The following is a 14,708-nucleotide window of genomic DNA, read 5'->3' as shown; positions in this document are numbered from 1 at the left end:
GTTGGGCAGTTGGCTGGTGCTAATTATGAACAGTTAGCACTTGTTGCTGGCCAGATGGTAGGTACCAATTGCAAACAATTGATCCCAGTTACCAGGTCATCGAAAACAACTGGGTGCTAGCTGATTGGCAATTACAAGTTGGAGATAGCCATTATTATACAATATAATACAGTACAGCACTGATACAGGCCCTTCAGCCCACCAAACCTGCACTGATTCCTAATAGAGTGTCATGCTACTTATTGTCATGCACAGTATCGATCTCTCTGTTCACTTCACATTCACGTGTCTATCAAGATATGCTTTGAATGTTGATAACATGCCTGCTTCCAGCACCTCCACTGGCAAGGTATTCCAGGTACCCATAACCGTCTATATGAAAAGGTTTCTCCACACTTCTCCCCTAAACTTTCCTCCTCTCACTTTGAACCTGTGCTCACTTTGAACCTGTAGTTGACCTTTCCACCCTGTGAAGAAGCCTCTGACTATCCACCCTATCTAAGTTTCTCATAATTTTGTAGACCTCTACCAGATGTCAGCCTCTGTCTTTCCAGTGAAAACAATCTGATTTTATCCAACCTCTACTCATAACTAAAACCATCCAGACCAGGCAACATCCTAGTTAACCTTCTCTGCACCCTCTCCAAAGCATCTACATCCTTCTGATAGTGTGACAACCAGAACTGCATGCAATGTTTCAAATGTGGCCTAACTAAAGTTTTGTACATGCTGTAACATAACTTGCCAACTTTTATATTCAATGCCCTGGCCGATGAAGGGAAGCATGCTGTACGCCTTCTTGACCACCGTATCCACCTGTGTGGCCACTTTGAGGGATCTGTGGACCTGGACTCACAGATCCCTCTGTATGTCAATGCTCCTAAGGGTTCTGCCATTTTTTTGTATAATTTGCACCTGAATTTAATCTTCCAAAATGCATCACCTCACATTTGTCCAGATTTACCTCCATCTGCCATTTCTCTGCCCAAATCTGCTGCCTTTTGACAATCCTTCTCACTATCTACAACTCTACCAATTTTGGTGTCATCTGCAAACTTACTAATCAGACCACCTACACTTTCCTCCAGATTATTTATATGTATTGCTAACACCAAAGATCCCAGCACTGATTCCTGTGGAACACCATTAGTTACTGATTTTATTCTGAAAAGCACCCTTCCAACACTACTGTCTGCCTTCTATGACCGAGCAAGTTTTGTATTCATTTAGCCAGCTCAATCTGGATCCCATGAGACTCTACCTTCTGAACCTGCCTGCTATAAGGTACCTTATCCAATGTCTTACTAAGGTCCATATAGACAACATCTACTGCCCTTCCCTCATCAATCATTCTTGTTACCTCCTCAAAAAAACTCAATCAAGTTGGTGAGACATGACCTCCCCCGCACAAACCCATGCTGCCTATTACGAACAAGTCAATTTGCTTCCAAATGTGAATAAACACTTTCTCACAGTATCTTCTCCAGCAGCTTTCTCACCACTGATGTGAGGCTCACAGGCCTGTAATTACCTGGATTATCACTGTTTCCCATCTTAAACAAAGGACCAACATCGAACCTCAGCTTGGGGCTAAAAAGGATGCAAAGATATCTGTTAAGACTCCAACTATTTTCTCCCTTGCCTCCCATGGTATCCTGGGATAGATTCCATCTGGCCTTGAAGAATTGTCTAGCTTAATGTATTTCAAGACACCCAATACAATCCTTCATTGTTTTACCCTACCTGAGGGTATTCACACACCTTTCTCTAACCTCAACATCCTTCATGTCCTTCTCTTTGGTGAATACTGGTGTAAAGTACTCATTAAGGATCGCAGCCATTTCCTTTAGCTCCACACATAACCTCCCTGCTTAGTGGGCCTACTCTTTCCCTGGCTACCCTCTTGCTCTTAATATATATACAAAATGCCTTGGGATTCTCCTTAACCTTGCTGGCCAAGGACATTTCAGAATCCCCTTTAGCGCTCCTAATTCCCTGCTTCAGCTCTTTCTTACGTTCTCTAAATTCTTAAATGACTTCATCTGTTTCCAATTGCCTAGACCTCAGGTATGCCTCCTTCTTTTTGACTCAGCTTAAATGATCATTTTTCCTGTTATCCAAAGTTCCCAAATCCTGCCATTCCTGACTTTTATTTTCACAGGACTGTACTCTAATCAACTGGTCTTTAAAAGACTCCTACATATCTGGTGTGGATTTGCCCTCAAACAGCCACTCCCAATCCACATTCTCCAATTCTTTCCCAATTTAGTTATAGTTGACCTTCTCCCAATTTAGCACCTTTATCCGAGGTCCACTCTTGTCCTTTTCCATGTATTCAAAAACCTATGGAATTATGGCCATTAGTCCGAAAATGCTGCCTCACTGATAATTTGAAGACCTGGTTGGGCTCATTTCCCAATACTAAGCCCCCTCCCTCATTGGACTGTCCACATACAGTTTCAAAGACACACCTAACAAATTGCTCCCCATCCAAAACCCCAGCACTAAGGGGGAAATTAAAATCACCTACCACAACAGCCCTGTTATTTTCACACCTTTCCAGAAACTGACTACATATCGTTTCCTCTATCTCCTGCTGGCATCTGGAAGGTCTGTACTACAATCCCAGCATTGTGACTGCACCCTTCCTATTCCTGAGCTCTACCCATAATGCTTTGCTGCCAGATCCCTCCAGGGTGTTCTCCCTCAGTATAGCTGTGATATGCTCCCCAAACAGTTATGCAACTCGCCTACCTCTTTTGCTTCCTCCTTGGTCTCATTTAAAACATTGATATCCTGGAACATTATGTTGCCATTTGTGTCTCTCTTTCAACCATGTCTCGGTGATAGCAACAATATCATAACTGTATGCATTAATCCAGGCTTCAGGTTCAGGCATTTTACCTGTTATACTTGTATTAAAGCAAATACAGTCCAAGCCTCCAGTTCCACTGGGCTCAGCAACCTCTCGCTGACTGTTCTTTCTCTTAGCTATATTTGCCTTAAACTCAAGCTCTCCCCCAGTCTCTGTACTTAGTGACCTGCTGCACTGGTTCCCACCCCGTGCTACATCAGTTTAAACCCACTGAGTGATACTATGAAACTTTCCTACCAGGATATTGGTGCCCTCCAGTTTAGGTGCAACCCATCATTCTTGTACAGATCCCACCTTCCCTGGAATACATCCCAATGATCCAAACAGCTGAAGCCCTCCCGCCTTCACCAGCATTTTAGCCACGTGTTCGATCATATTCTGCCTCTGTTCATAGCCCCACTAGCATGTGGCATAGGGAGTAATCCTGGGATTACAACCCTAGAGGTTCTGCTTTTTAGTTTCACAACCTATCCCCCTAAATTGTTGTTGAGGACCTTGTCTCGCAGGCAGAACACTGGTGAGCTTTTTCTAGCTAACAAAACAGTTATCATATTTTGTTGTTTGCTTATCTCAGTTGAACCTAACTGATATACACGAAAAGGAAAATACGGAACACTTCTGCAAGAAATTAAATCCTTGCATCAGCCTGATGATGTGTGTAATCTGAAAACTATTGAAGAAGGGGACACTGTTGCTGTGAAAACCCAATTAAATTAACGGTTACATTAATAATAAAACAATTCATTTTCCAGAAAGCTGGTTTCTTGTTAGCATCTTGTATTTTATCAGCAACTTAATGTTTCAATTTCTTTACATCTTTTGTCACATTCTCTGCACGTAGACATGTATAGAGACGGTGGATCAAATATGTTGCTGGGTGGAGAAAAGGGAAGCAATTAAGTGAGGTTCTCATGAATTTGCCCAGCAAGGTAAGATGATTTTCTTATAAACTTACAGAACAATCTTGAAGCAGAAGCTTATTTGTCTTCAAAATTAACTACTCTTAATAACATCCCTCTCAATGTTTCACCATAAATTTCTGTAAAGAAAATACAAATAAATTTTTTAACTGCTCAACAGCCACATAACTCTGGTGCTTTTTGGCTTATTCATTCAGGGTTGGAATCTTTATCTTTTTCCAAAAGCAGCCAAAGTGCAGTTGAATGTTTTCTCATAGGGTTGAGATTCAAACTGACCACCCCGTCTGAGAACCAATCCCAAGGGGCAAAAAGCTTTCAGTTTCATTAAGTGTCAGCGGCCTGGGTTCAAGTCCTACCAGCTCCAGAGGTGCGCAGTAACATATTAGAAAATTAGAGATTAGAAAATATCTCCAAAAAGGGCAGAACCCCTGATTTCATGCTGAGGAATGGAATCAGGAATACGTGTCAAATGGCATTGAGTTAATAAGATTCCCCAGATTGGGAACTGCTTCTGATGTGGTTACTTCTGAAGGTGGTTGTTTGTTTGTGGTTGCATGATCAAGTTTGGAGGTGTGACCTGATTCCTTTCATTGTCCCACTCTGTCATTGGTCAGAACAGAATTAAAAAAAACTAGTGATATTGCTATTTTATAAGTATCAGATTGTGTGTGTTAGTATCAGAAACAAGCCTGATCTTTTTACTTAGCAATAAGAACTAGTTTATTCCAAACAAACTTACCCAAACGGCAGGATCATTTTAAAAAATATTTAAACTACTCTGGTTACAAACATAAACACACAAATGAATAAACACTTCTAAGTCTGAGAACAAATATAGAACTGTGCACAGTCTTATTTTAAAATCAATTTGGCCAAGTGAATGTTAAACTCGAGAGAAAAGGATTATTCATGGCATGTCAAAAACATTGTTCTGTAGCTAAAGTCACTATGCACACACAAGGTGCTGGCAATGGAATATCTTTCTGGATATGGTTGGTTGAATTCTCTTTGCTGGAGATAGTGAGGTAGACTGTGAAATCTCATTTAGGAATCTCATTTGGAAGTAGTGAAGAGACTTCTTTGGCACTTCAGTTGGCATATTCTGAAGAGTTTTAGAGCAAGTGTGAGAGGGAGAAGGACTGTTTCACCTTGGAGAAGCTGTTTCAAACTCTATCAATGCTGAAATGTCAGTAGCTTTATTACACTCACAAACCATGTAAGTGACCTCTCCTTGAATCTATGCAGACTCAGTGATTTCAGTTGAGCAGCTGTTGTACTTGGTATATTGAGTATTTATTTCCACTGTAGAAACATGCTTTGCTTTGTAAAGTGATTCTTTCCAAATAGTTCTATACATATTTACATATATATATAATTGTTGATATTATAAATTATTTTAGATAACATAACCTCATTATATCACCACATTTGAAGGCTTACAATGATTTGAAAATATAAGATCAAATATAGCATCATAAACTTCTCAGAAGTAAATCTTTACATACTGAACTGATAATATTTTCCATTTATATGCTTATATATATATTGTATTAGTGTAACTATGAAAACCTAACTTGAACAAAAGCAAGTACATGTAACAAGAAAGATTACCACAGTTTAAACATCATAGCATTAACATCATTCAAACTCCTGCGATTTTTCTAACTTCCTTCCTTTAGCTCCGCAAACAAAATTCCAGTTAAGTCCAGAGCCACAGTGTTGCTCTTTTATTCAAATGTCAGCATAGTTCTATATTTAAGTTTCTTTTAACTTTGCAGTTTGTAAATTCTCATTTTTTTTGTAAATATATTTATTAGCAATTTTTTAAACTTTATAAACACATAAAAATACAATCAATAACAAATACCAGTATGATAAAAAGAAAAAAACCCACAAATTACAATACAATTACTGTCTACTAACTACTAACCTACTCTATAATACAAAACAAACCCTAACACTATGCAAAGCAACACCAATAAATAAGTAAATAACTAATAGATCAAAAAAAGAAAGAAAAGCATAAAAAACACGGAATACAGAACAGCTATGCTCGGCACAAAGCTCCCAAACAAAGGAATGGGAGCATTGTATATATATATATCCGCCACAGATTCACCTGCACCTCCACACACATCATCTATTGCATCCTCTGCACCCGATGTGGCCTCCTCTATATTGGGGAGACAGGCCGCCTACTTGCGGAGCGTTTCAGAGAACACCTCTGGGACACCCGGACCAACCAACCCAACCACCCTGTAGCTCAACATTTCAATTCCCCCTCCCACTCCACCAAGGATATGCAGGTCGTGGGACTACCTTGACCTCTTTTCACCTATCACATTTCCAACACCCCTCCCCCAAGTCCCTCCTCCCTACCTTTTATCTTAGCCTGCTGGACAAACTTTCCTCATTCCTGAAGAAAGGCTTGTGCCCGAAATGTCGATTCTCCTGTTCCCTGGATGCTGCCTGACCTGCTGCGCTTTTCCAGCAACACATTTCCAGCATTGTATATATACCTGTATTAACTCAGGAGGCCCCCCCCTCTAGTGCCCAGGGCTCAACAAAGCTAACTATCCTGGTTAAACAAACGCCCTAGTTAAGATAACTGACAAATCCATATCCAAATGACTCAAGTAGGACTGCCATGTGTTATAGTTATGGTCTGTTGTGTGGTGCACCATATTTGTAAAAAAGTCCTAGGGAATGTGCTCATAATTAATTTCTGCCATCCCAGCAAGCCCAGCAGGTTATCAGACACCCAGTTCATCAGAATATTCTTCCATGCACAGTACTCAAGAATATTAAATAGTTTCTTCCCATGCTCGTCTAAAGATGGTAAATTCGGTACACCTAAGAGGAGCAATATTGTCTACTTTGACTTCAGTCCTTAATACCCTCCCTTCCTCTCCCGCCACAGCGCCCCAGTAAACACGGAGCCTGTGGCATGTCCAGAAGCAATGGGTAAGAGTACCTACCTTTATTTTACATTTGGGGCACACTGAAGATGCCCCTTTTTTAAACTTCGCCAGACGGTCTGGTGCCAGATGAACCCTGTGCAGAACTTTTAACTGTGTAGCGCATATCCTATTACAGATTGAGACCTTTCGAGCATTCTCCCATATGTTGTCCCATGTTTCAGAAAAGATCTCCACTCTTAGCTCTTGTTCCCCGACCTCACATACCCGGTTAATATCCTGCCAGGCCCTGCCACCCAGCAGGCGATAGGGGGCACTAACCAAAAGGGTGCTTGTGGAGCATAGCAACAACCTCTCTGTATCGGGCTTATAGGGCTTAGTGAGAAGCATAGTCATCTTCTGGATGACATCCCTAACCTGAAAAAAATGGTAATGATCTCTGCTGGGCAACCCGTATTTGCGGCTCAGTTGCTCAAAAGACATCATAAGCTCCCCCTCAAACAAGTCTCCCAAACAAGAAAGTCTTCTCGCTGCCCTTGGTTGGAACCCTGAGTCCATCATCCCTGGTCGGAACCAAATATAGGTGTAAGTGGCAAAGTCTTGGATAAACAACCCTCACTCTGACGCATTGCCCTCCATGCCTTGACTGTACTAATGACAATGGGGTTCCAGCAGTGGGCCATAACTGTCCTCATCTTATCCATGAGAGGCCTCAATATCCAACGATACTGAGTTCGGATCGTTACCTACCCAATCGCAGACAAAGGACAGCAGGGAACACAATTGATACCTCCTGATATCTGGGAAATCAACTCCTCCGCCTCTTTGAGGCAACTGCAATTTAGTAAGCTTGATGAGCGGCCACCCACAATGCCGGACAAAGACAAGATTAGATTCCCTACAGTGTGGAAACAGGTCCTTTAGCCCAACCAGTCCACACCGACCCTCTGAAGAGTAACCCACCCAGACTCATTTCCCTCTGAATAATGCACCTAACACTATGGGCAATTTAGCATGGCCAATTCACCTAACCTGCACATCTTTGGACTGTGGGAGGAAACCAGAGCACCCGGAGAAAACCCACGCGACACCAGGAGAATGTGCAAACTCCACACAGACAGTCGCCCAAGGCTGGAATTGGACCTGGGACCCTGGTGCTGTGAGGCAGCAGTGCTAACCACTGAGCTACTGTGCCGCCAAGGAACCAAACCATCCATCAGCTTCCGCAGCGTTGACCTGGGAAACATTATAGGGTGCATACGCATGGGATAAAGCAAACGAGGAAGAACATTCATCTTAATGAGAACTATTCAGCGTAAATTCTCATTTTTAGTTACGATGGCTTCTTGGTTTGCTAAAAATTAATTGCTGTTCCAATCAAAATCTCTTTTGGCTGTATTTGAGGGATTTTTCATGATCCAATGCTTTTCGTGATCAAATAAAATTATTGCATTCCTGTTGGCTATTGGATCACTGAACGCTCTGAGATTTTTTACTTCTTCCTGATCCCATTCTAAACCTGCCTTGTTTAATTCTTCTGAGCTATCCTACTTGCTTCTTATTCTGAACTTTTGTTTTCCATCCCAGCACGGTCGGTTTTTCATGTATTTCACAAACAACATCCTTCCAAACCTTTCTGGGCTTTCCCTTACTCTTTGTCTTCATTGATAGATACACACTTTTAATCAGTCCTTAAAATTTGCTTGGAAAGTATATGTGTCTGATTGATAACTAGCTTTGAAAAGATTTTCCGTAATCAATTTGTTTATAACAGATTTTGTTGCTCCATTGTTTTGATTCACATGAGATAAAGAAACCTGCACTGAGGGGATTTTGGTCTCTTTCCTCAAGTCACAATCGAGTTCATCTGAAAACTGTGCCACAAGCTTTACATACATTGTTCCCACTGCCTCTTCAAAAGTGGAGTCCTCATTTCTACTTCTTTCACAGTTTCTTCCAAATATTTGCTTTCTCTCTTATTTCCCAATTCATTTTCAAGTTTGTTCATTCAGCTTAGTCACTTCAGTGTCCTTTGCTTTACAGCCATCTTTAGAACCCTTCACAAGACCACTTCACACAAGCATTCTGTTCATTTCAGAACTTATCCTCCATGGTTACTGACTGCTTCTTAATCTGTTCCTTCCAAGTCTCTTTAGCTGCTTTGAAAGTCTCGATCTTTTCTTCCACATTGCATATTTATCTTCTTTGTTCTCCAGATTCCATAGAACTGTTAAACTTCCGTTGCTCTTTTCACGGTACAGTTCCAACAGCTTGGCTTGGCTTTAAATTCTGCAGCCAACCAACTGTTCTTATTTCTCAGTTTATTTCTCTGTTTCAAGTTATTTTTCACAATACTTAATTGAGGCATCTGAGACTTCCCTTAGATTCCCTACAAGTGTGGAAACAGGCCCTTTGGCCCAGCAAGTCCACACTGACCCTCCGAAGAGTAACCCATCCTGACCCATTCCCTTATTTCTCTACATTTCCCCTGACTAATGCAACTAACATTACAAGCAATTTCCCATGGCCAATCCAACTAACCTGCACATCTTTGGATTGTGGGAGGAAACTGGAGCACCTTGAGGAAACCCACGCAGACTCGGGGAGAACATGCAAACTCCACACAGACAGTTGCCCGAGATAGGAATCAAACCCGGGTTGCTGGTGCTGTGAGGCTGCAGTGCTAAACCCTTAGATACCATGTCGCCCAAAACTTGTAGTTTATCAAATTTAAATCTTTATTGAACTTACTTCCAAACATTTATCATTCATATGTTTTAAAGTCTTCATTCAAGTGATTTATTCCTCTGATTCAAATGTTCTCAACAGCTCTATTATAAGTTCTCTATTCATGTGCAAACGTTAGCTGTCCACGTTGACCATTTTCCTTCAGTTGCTAAGGATTGCCAATAAGCTTCTTATCTGAATATGTGTTGCTGGAAAAACGCAGCAGGTCAGGCAGCATTCAAGGAACAGGAGAATTGACGTTTCGGGCATAAGGTATGCCCGAAACGTCGATTCTCCTGTTCCTTGAATGCTGCCTGACCTGCTGCGCTTTTCCAGCAACACATTTTCAGCTCTGATCTCCAGCATCTGCAGCCCTCACTTTCTCTCAATAAGCTTCTTATGTTTGGCCACAGTAATTGTGGAGAGTTTGGTAAGATCAACTTGATCAGGCAACTGCGGCAACACAGTTGTCGTTGTGTTACTAAATCATTTTCCAATGTAAAATCTATTTCTTCAATAACTAACATGGCAACTTTTCCCACAGTAACAATTCCACTTACTAAGTAACCTTGTAACTCAACTTTATGAAAGGGAAAAGATTCAAAATACCTGTTATTAATAATTTTTCTCAACAAGCAATATGGAACACAAATTCTACTATGAACCATTATCAGTGACCAAACTGCACCCAAGAGTCTCAGAATATTAATTTGTTTACTTATAGTAAAGGAATACTTCCTCCTTTGAAATACATAATTCTCGTTTCCCCGCTATAGCAAAGATATTGTAAAACTTGAAAGGGTTCCGAAAAAATTTACAAGGATGTTGCCAAAGTTGAAGGATTTGAGCTATAGGGAGAGGCTGAATAGGCTGGGACTGTTTTTTCCTGGAGCATTGGAGGCTGAGGGGTGACCTTATAGAGTTTTATAACATTGTGAGGGGCATGGTTAGGATGAATAGTCAAAGTCAAGGTAGGGGAGTCCGAAACTAGAGGGCATAGGTTTAATCAGTGAGGGGAATGATTTAAAAGGGACCTAAAAGGCAACTTTTTCACACAGTGGGTGGTGTGTATATGAAATGAGCTGCCAACGGAGGCTGGTACAATTACAACAGGTAAAAGGCATGTGGATGGATGCATGAATAGGAAAGGGTTAGAGGGATATGAGACAAATGCTGGTAAATGGGACCAGATTAACTGAGGATAACTTGGATGAGTTGGACTGAAATATCTCTTTCCGTGCTGTCCAGCTTTATGACAAACTTGATATCTTCCAGTAATCTGACTCACTTTGGTGACATTCAAGGATGACTTCCCTTGATTATCTTGAGCTATACTCCCTATGTTAGTAGGTCTTGAGAGGACAGGTTTCATTGAGACCATTGCCACTGATTTCCCTTTCTGCTTCCAATAATCAGTGTGAAGATACCCTGAGTGGTTTCAATGGGAATATTTGACTTCTGAGCATCACTCCAATGCTCAGACTTTTGACCTGAGGAGGTATCCCTTTGCATTCCCAGGTGACCCCCTTACCTTCAACCTCTCTCGAATGTGTGAGAGGTTTTGAAGGAACCCCTTAAGATTACAGCTTGTGGACAAGCCTGGAATCATGAGTCACCTCAGCTACCTATCCAGATTTTGAAAGCTTTCCATTCTCTATGTGTATCCTTGCAGAGGTAAGGACTGAATTTTTAAAATCTTTAAACAGGATTACTTCCCTGATGCCTCATGTTATAATCCATGTCCAATATTCAAAGATAAACTGCCTTACCCTCTCAAACTCCTTGTCCATTTGCTTGGGCAGCAACTGGAGCTTTCAATATTTCTACTTAAAAGCTTCAGGATACAACTTATAAGTATTGAAAGTGGCTTTTTGGGAAACATGACCTAAACTTCGTGAGTTTTGGCAGTAAATGGACTTTGCATCAACAGCAGCCAGCTTTCTGTGGGCCACTTCACTTGTTTTACAACATTTTCAAATGAAATGAATGAAGTGCCTCTATGTCCCTTTCTCTAACTTGTCGGACTGTCTGTTAAATTTAAACAGCCCTGCACTTGTCGCTGGAACTTCTACTGGATTCAAGGGAACCCCTATCCTCTTAGTTCAAGCTTCTCAAATTAAATTCCCATTCTTTCTTCTCTCTTTCTTCCTTTTCCTATTCAAAATGTTCTTTATCATTCCTTTTCTACTCTCAGAATTTTTTCTCTTTTCTTTCTCCCTCTGAGTGTGTTAGAGACTTCATGATTCCAGTCAAGCGGCTTGTGTATTTTGCAAAAGCAACATTATTTTCTGCTGTAGCCTCTATTTTGCAAAGTGTTCTCGACAGAATGTTCTCTCTCTATACATATATGTATGTGCCCATAACTATGATCAAAGAAATGTCAAAAGTCAAACTGTTAATATTACCCAGCATTCCCCTTGCTCAGCTGAGAGTTTTTTTCTCTCTCTCTCCCTCTCCTCTTTGATTTATTCTCAGCCCATCAGCTTGAAGCTCCACTCCAACCTGAAGGCTCACATTCTCTTTCACCTTCCGGGAGTGTCAGCCTTCTCTCTGGTCTGGCCACCCTTCTGGCTGTCACCCAATCCCCCCAGTTTTTGTGCCATGCCTCCTGGTTCTCACCACTCCCTAAGTTCTCTTCCCGTTCCCCTCATCCTGTGGCCAACACCTCCCCAGACACGAATAAAGTAGCCTATTCGGTCCCTTGAGCCTGATTCATTATTCCAGATCCATCATCCTCCTTAGTGCCATATTCCTGCACTGTCTCCATAGTCCTTCATGTCATTAGTAACTAGAAATCTATCAATCTCTAGCTTGAGCCTGGCTCTTTTGAGTAGGGAATTCCAAATATTCCCCACCCCTTGAGTTAAAAGGTTCTTTCTTATCTCAGTCCTAAATAGCTTATCCCTATTCTGAGACTGTGGCCAGTTGTTATAGACCCCACAGCCAAGTGTCTTCACTTGCCTTGGCATGTCACCCTGCTCCTCCCAGCACTCTCCCTGTTCCCGCCTGGTCTCAATCCATTCACCACCCCCAGCTTTTGGCCCCCTCTCCCCCACCCCACCACCAACTCTCCCTGCTTTCCTAACTCCCTTTTTGCTTCCCTCCATCTCCGAGTTCTCACTCCTCAGGACCATCTGACTGTTCAGGACTGTCTCCAGGTCTCTCTATCACTGCCCTCCTTGTGTGAGTGGAGATGAGTTAGGCTGAGTGAGAGGGTAAGGGTATGAAGGTGGGTGGATGAGGTTGTGGTGGTGATTCAGTGAAGGTGGATGAGTGAGTAGTGAGGATGAGTGAAGGCTCCCAGGTCTATTGGGTTCATCAAGGTGACTTTTCACTGGGCAATTTTCTGCCCCCTGTTGTTCACAGTCAAGCTAAGGCTGTTGCATTCTGCTGTGACATCTCTGCCCCACACTCTCCATTCACCGTATCCTGATTTTCTATAATCACCAGCTTTCAGTAACATGGGCTATGTAAAGTCAGGTAGTCATGCTTCAACAGATTCTGCCATAAATCCTGCTGTAGCCCACATCAATCAGAGCCTTATAAACTTTCACCCATGGAAAGTTTATGGTGCAGAAGAAGGCCATTGGACCCATCAGCTACAAGCCATTTGGCCCAACAAGTCCACATAAACCCTCCAAAGGGTAACCCACTCAGAACCATTCCCCTACCTTATTCACATTTCCCATGACAAATGCACTTAACGTGCACATCCCTGAATACAATGGGCAATTTAGCATGGCCAAATCACCTCACTTGCACATCTTTGGACTGTGGGAGGAAACTGGAGCATCCGGAGGAAACCCAAGCAGACACGGGGAGAATGTGCAAACTCCACACAGACAGTTGCCCGAGGTTGGAATCGAACCTGGGTCCCTGGCACTGTGAGGCAGCAGTGCAGTTGTTTACCTTGTTATGAATGCTATGCCGATTCAGATACAAAGACTTTAATTTTGTTAACTTTATAATACCTAGTCTTGATTGTTGGAGTATTCCTAGGTTTCTTGTGTCTGCCTATTTCTGCCATTCTCTGACTCTGATTTATCATATTACTATTGTTCTGTCTTATCTCTAGTCTTTGATTATATCACAACTTTCTGCATTTGATCTTTTGCCCCCATTATTTAGTTTAAAACCCTCTCTACTTCCTTAGTTGTGCAGTTTTCAAAAACACTGGATCCAGCATGATTCAGGTGTAGACTGTCCTAATGACCCCCACTATTGGTGCCAAGTGACTGGAGAGCACTCTGTTCAGGCACTGAGAGCATGGCAGATGTGATTATATGTAATTATCGTCAATTATGTTCAAATGTGACTGAGTGTCAGTGGTAGACGAACAAATGGAGACATAAAGAAGTGAGTGCATGGAGATAAATGAGTGCAACTGAAAGATATTGGTGTGTGGAGTGAAGTGCTGGAGTAGTTTTAACAAACTGAAGAGAGGAGGTTGAGGTGATACCCACATCAGGTTTGTAAATGTGCCACCTCTTTACTGGATTCCTGCTTTGCTGAGCACATAAAGCTGCTTTCGCTGTTGGGTCCAGGCATGTGGCACCACACTCCTGTCACTGACTTCCTCTGCTATCTCAGGCCATGCCTCCTTGGTTTCACTGGCAATTTGTCAGGAACAATCTTGCCCTTCATGACTTGCAGGAAGGCATTTCTAAAGCACGGAAACTCCAATCAGTCTGCCTCAAGCTCCAGAATCTATTAGATGATAATTTCACATTATCCCTTTAAATGAATGAAATTAACAGATTCAGGTTGTTATGATGTTCTGTCACCCCAGTTAAAAGCAGCCCTCAGATCCAAATGAGATGGCAGTGGCTTGGTTAAAAAGGTACTGACAAACCCTTGCAATTACCTCTCAATTTCTTGCACACCACCTGTACCTATCCCCTCCCCCAGCAACTTAAAATCTAGCCCAGGCTTCTGGCTGATGACATCACAATATAGTAAAATGGAACAGGAAGTACAAAGAAAGAAATTGTATGGGAGGGGAATGGTTGCCAGCAGAACATGTCGATCCCTTTATATTATACGGTAAGCAGGCATGTGTGTTGAAGAAATGGCTGGCTTTAAATGAACAAGCTGTTTGGTTACTTAGCCCTCAATACACAAAAAGACAAAGGCATAAAAGGCTGATTGGAGCTAACAGGTAAAATTCAGAGCACAAAAAAGAAATGAGAGGCAGTAAAAGAGAGTGAGAGAGACTCTCAATAAAGAGACACAGTCAGTAAGTCACACAACCCCAGAAGGAATAGTGAA

Source organism: Chiloscyllium plagiosum, chromosome 19 (assembly GCF_004010195.1).
Source record: "Chiloscyllium plagiosum isolate BGI_BamShark_2017 chromosome 19, ASM401019v2, whole genome shotgun sequence".
In the NCBI taxonomy this organism is placed as follows: domain Eukaryota; kingdom Metazoa; phylum Chordata; class Chondrichthyes; order Orectolobiformes; family Hemiscylliidae; genus Chiloscyllium; species Chiloscyllium plagiosum.
This window is presented reverse-complemented; position numbering follows the sequence as displayed.